We start from the raw sequence: 6,051 nt of genomic DNA on the forward strand, positions 1-6,051 counted from the left end.
AAATTGTGTGACTAATCTCTTTGGCAAAAACGTAAAAATTTAAGATTTCTTGACTTATAGATTAATTCTGACTATTTTGAGGAAGTGTATACTGGCTACGTCTCAAAATGTACAATGAGTACTTTTGACGCTTTTATTTCTCTTTTCAAGCAGTCTTAAGGAAGTATGTGAGCGCACTCGTTCGAGTAGCCAAGTTCGGCTAGGCGCCAGCCGAACTGAAGTATGCTGACAATTTAAGTGGAAAGTAGAATAATAACCATTAATTTCTATGGATGATTGTTACTTCCATCAATATGGTGGGTGCTAACTTCAGAATAGTGCCCTGTCAGCCATAAAGCATATCCTCCGTTACTTGTGGGGTTTCCCATAATGTCATAGAAACAAGTTTCCATCTCTCCAGCCCAACGTCCTGAGGCTGATTGCATTGCTGCCTGGATGACCAAGAGGTAGAGCCCATTGAGTAGTTCAGTTGTCAGTGTCTATGGATCAGTGACTGGAGTCCTAGTAAGGCCATCGTCTGTCTCTGGTCAGTCGGGCTGAATGACTGACAGTACCTCCCCACAACGAGCCCGGACTCTGAACTCTGCCAGGTGGTCGGCCCTGGTAGGCCTGTTGTTCAAGATGGCCACTGGGATCTTCTAGTCAGCTGCTGCCAGTAGGAATCTGTACCCAGAATACACTTTGAAAAAAACAAGGATATAACAGTGAAACTACACAGATGTCTTAGAGAACTTGAAGATGTATCTACAAGACAAAAATAGTCAAACTGCAACAAACGGTTGACTACTGAAGAGGTATGGTCTCTGGACTCTAGCAATATATAATAACACCTTATTTATGCCCACCTGCAAAGAAGATCCCGCAATTATGGCTGCATCAGACCCCACCAGTCTGTCATGTACAAACTACTGTATCTCGGTTCACTGTCCCCCCCCCGCCCCCCCAAATAATGTCACGTCTTGCTTCAATATGCCCCCACAGTCCTTACAGGGAGGCACTCTGAAGTGGAGGACCTGTTCGTCCTCAATGAAGTATCCCTGTCTGGAGCTACACCACCAGCCTGTGCTACCCACCCAGGGTTCAGTGCTGCGAAACACTTCTAGAGCTCTTCTCTAGCAGACATTGCACCACAGCTCAGACATAACACCCTGAGAGGGACACAGACAGATGGACAGACACACACAGGTAAATCACTGTGTTGCTCTTCAATTTGATGAGAATTTTTTGACAAGGTTAATTGGAGGAAAACCGATAAGAAGCATACAACCGCAACAGGCATAAAGTACACATTGAAAGGAGCTAATACAATTCAGTGTCATGTAACGTACCTTATAATGACACGAGGTACAGCAGAGCTTTCGTTTCAGCACCATGGAGTGAATCCTTACCACCGCTACACCTGGCTGTCAGCGAAGCCTTGAATAGCAGCAAAACAGTTAATTCGGCCACATTTACTGCCTTTAAAAAAGATATGGCTGACTTGCTTAATTTCCACTAACAATTGAGATGTTGTCCCCTTATGCCATAGTTTGTACGAGCGGATAAGAGGCAATCCGTCATTTCGATTAAGACAATGAGTGAGCTAGGACAGACGTAATCAATATAACTATTTGTTCTGCACTTTGGAAATGTACAGCGACAGAATTCAGAACATGGGCCGTTCTTACAGTGTACTCCCTGTACACCAAGTAAGAACCATAGGATAAATAAAGGGGGCATATAAGCAGACAATGAAATCTCTTACAATATTAGATGATTACATTTCTCTAAAACAGGCTATTGGTTACATGTGCACCACCAAGTCAGGACAGTAGGCTAAGTTATGAGGGGAAAGGGACCAAATTATTAGGGTGAGGCACATGGGCTACTAACAGCTTACTACACAACATACACTTAGTATTATTTTCTTAGCTACAGTATACATATCTCCCTGGCATATTGTCATTTATGCAGCAGCATACAAGACATTTTTGGACTCACCTTGTTGTGCTGTGCTCACTTGAACAGGCGGATGGTGTGGCGGTCCTTCTTGTGGACAAATTCTGTCATCAAAGTTTGGCATTCTTTGGATTTATGGTGGTTTCAAGACAACTGGGAAATCAGGAAAAAATCAAGGTTGAATCATGACATCAGTTATCTTCAGGTCGGAGCACTAGAAAGAGGCCGAGTTCCCGACTTGAAATTCCGATTTGGATGACCGTTCAAAACTTATTTTCCCAGACGGAGCAAATTTTTTCCCAGAGTTCCCAGTTGTCTTGAAGTCTGAGATTTCCCAGTTCTGAGTTTCCAGTTGTTTTGAAGGTGGCAGAAGTCATGCTGGATTGACAGCATGGCCAATGTATTCAACCTTTTCTGGCCCATGCTGTGCTGCGAGTGAATGTTTTTCCTTTTAAGCTTGGAAGAGACCGTTAAACCTAGACTTGAACCAAACACACTCTCCACTGAATAGCAGGCTGGTGATTGCTTTGCAAAGCTTGCAGTTAGACACGGATTCCTTCCAAACCACTCATTGTTGAATTTGCGATTTCCAACTTATGTAATGTTTATGGCCGATGAGCACCGATGTGTTTTATCTATAATTTCTCTTCATATGACAAGGATTGAAAAGGATTTGCCAGTAGATTGTCGACTTGATCCAAGATGACTGCTTTCTAGCTTGCTAGCTAAGATTTTGAAGGTATGATGTTGTCATGATCAGTCCAATCAAAGCTATGATAGATATAACGTGATTTGACGTAATTTTATCTGTGGCCAATGCCCTCGAGCCTTCTTGGATGGGCACCTCTAATGTAAATCTATGGCAGCACTCAAGGGGCTTGAATTTTCGAGCTCTCCCCGTAGATTTTGCGGTGACATAGTTTCCCCATGAGTGACAGAACACCTAGCCAATCACAGCGCATCTGGAGAACATTACCAACCCCTACACTCCGTATTTTCCGCTGGCTGCCCTAACACCACAGAAAGCACTGAGCTAGGCTGAAACACCTGCATTTTGGAGCTGCTTTACTCAAGAAGGCAAATAAGAGACCATGTTTGTATGCGGCTTTATTAACTAAATTTATATATATTTTTTTTTACATTGTTTGAAAACAGATGTGACACATATTAATACCAAAATAACATGCAAAACAGGCACACACAAAAAAAACTTTTATAGGGTTAGTGTTCCCACATGGCCATATCTCCATGTTATAGCGCTTGTTTACAGAAGACAGATGGAAGACAGAGGTGCTAATTACAGGGGTTAAAGCAACAACAACAAAAAATATCCCATGAAAAACTTAAGTAGATCTCAGATTGATTGTCTGGGGCCAAGTTAACCTCCCCTTTCATTTCAGAAAGTCATGACCATCATGCTTTTAGGGAAAGATTATCATTTTAAACTGTGAGTTTGACCAATTCCAGTCCAGACATTGGTAAAATGATTTTAACATATTGTTAATGCATATAGACTATGCATGGTCTATATTATCAGATGTGCTATTAGCAATAAGCATTATCACCTGTAACCCAACTGATGAAGATAGTGGCTATAAAATGTACTTGTGATGGGTAGGTTTACTCATAACCTGCAGTCCCAGCAGTTATATACATGGGGCAGGCAGGTTAGGGTCATGAAATATTGTGTGGATGAAGGGCAGGTTGAATAAAAAGAAAACAATACCTTAAAAGGTCCATAAATGTATCATTCTTGTGCAATGTATATCTATAGGCTACATGGAGTTTTTTTCTTTCATTATTTTATCCTATCTGGCATTAGTGTGTAAGCCTAATAGCTTTAGGGCCTAACTATACGCGCGCCAAATAGCCTACATGCCAAATGCTTTTGGGAACGGGCAGAAAATGTTAATGTTGATCCATGGAGGCAAAAAGGACAATGTCGGAGTTTAATTCAATAAGAGAAAAGCTGTGAAATGGAGAGTTGAAAATAAAGAGAAGGGAGGGCCAGAAAAGCAATGTTTGGGAAAGATTTGGTGAAGTGGTAAAAGAAGATGATAGCAGTGCCGAAAAGCTTCCCCCTGCCAGAATTCTCCCCCCTAGTGATGGGTCGTTCGCGAACGAGTTGGCTCAAAAATTAAGATATAGAATTAACTAATTAAAAGAACGAAAAAAGAAATAAAATAATATTGGCCTAAATGCTCAAGCGCACACATTCGTTCTGACTGTCTGCTCAGACTAACAGCCTCACCTGCTGTTCCTGTCAATCAGACACACAGTGCCAACCAATGAACCAAAGATGCATGAGGGAGGGCCGAGCCAACTCACTCAGTCACACACTTACTCACTTAGCAGCCGAGGAAGGACAGCTGTGAAAACAACAGCTGGAAAATGAGTCGGAAGCACAGTAGCATTTGGATGCATTTTAATAATGTAGACAATGTTAGAGCACAGTGTAGAATTTGCCAAAACAAAATCTCATATAAAGCCGGTTCTATGCATAACCTACACCGGCATATGTGAACTGTGCACCCAACTGTGAAGCTAGCTGTAGCGGAGCTACGAGAAACTAGCGGGCCTGCTAGTGATAGTGGTGGAGACAGCATCTCCACACGTGGATGTATCCACTCAGTCAAGTAGGCCTACTCCGCGACCCACAGCAACGCAGTGTTCTATGGACCAGTTTATGCCAAACAAGGCCAAATTGATATTGCATTGGCTAAAATGATTGCCACTGATTTCCAGCCATTTTCGATTGTGGAGGACAGAGGTTTTAGAAATTATAGTAATAGTCTTAATACAATGTACACAATTCCAAGCAGGAACAACCTTTCACAATCATTTATTCCACAACCGTACGAGAGCACACAGGCTTCAGTGCGGAAAGAGTCCAAAAAGCTACTGCAGTTTGCCTTATCACTGACTGCTGGACATCAAGGGTAACCACTTCTTACATGTCGGTTACATGTCACTTCATTGAAGATTTTTCGTCTAGCTGTTTTGAGTTCAGCGACAGACACACCTCAGAGAACTTGGCAGAGGAACTGTTGAGAGTGGCCAGAGAATGGCAAGTAGATGGAAAAGTGGTCTTAGCTCCACAATGAAATAGGGTGCAGGCCAGGCAGCAAGCTGTTAGCCAGCCTGCCAGCTTAGTGGAGTCTGCCACTAGCACAGTCAGTGTAGTCAGCTCAGCTATCCCCATTGAGACCGTGTCTGTGCCTCGACCTAGGTTGGGCAAAACTAAACATGGCGGTGTTCGCCTTAGCAATCTCACTAGGATAAAGACCTCCTCCATTCCTGCCATTATTGAAAGAGATCGTGATACCTCACATCTCAAAATAGGGCTACTTAATGTTAGATCCCTCACTTCAAAGGCAGTTATAGTCAATGAACTAATCACTGATCATAATCTTATTATGTATAAGTATTTGACCCCTCTGCAAAACATGACTTAGTACTTGGTGGCAAAACCCTTGTTGGCAATTACAGAGGTCAGACGTTTCTTGTAGTTGGCCACAAGGTTTGCACACATCTTAGGAGGGATTTTGTCCCACTCCTCTTTGCCGATCTTCTCCAAGTCATTAAGGTTTCGAGGCTGACGTTTGGCAACTCGAACCTTCAGCTCCCTCCACAGATTTTCTATGGGATTAAGGTCTGGAGAATGGCTAGGCCACTCCAGGACCTTAATGTGCTTCTTCTTGAGCCACTCCTTTTTTGCCTTGGCCGTGTGTTTTGGGTCATTGTCATGCTGGAATACCCATCCACGACCCATTTTCAATGCCCTGGCTGAGGGAAGGAGGTTCTCACCCAAGATTTGATGGTACATGGCCCTGTCCATCGTCCCTTTGATGCGGTGAAGTTGTCCTGTCCCCTTAGCAGAAAAACACCCCCAAAGCATAATGTTTCCACCTCCATGTTTGAGAGTGGGGATGGTGATCTTGGGGTCATAGGCAGCATTCCTCCTCCTCCAAATACAGCGAGTTGAGTTGATGCCAAAGAGCTCCATTTTGGTCTCATCTGACCACAACACTTTCACCCAGTTGTCCTCTGAATCATTCAGATGTTCATTGGCAAACTTCAGACGGGCATGTATATGTGCTTTCTTGAGCAGGG

This window comes from Salvelinus namaycush, chromosome 20 (assembly GCF_016432855.1).
Source record: "Salvelinus namaycush isolate Seneca chromosome 20, SaNama_1.0, whole genome shotgun sequence".
Lineage (NCBI taxonomy): Eukaryota > Metazoa > Chordata > Actinopteri > Salmoniformes > Salmonidae > Salvelinus > Salvelinus namaycush.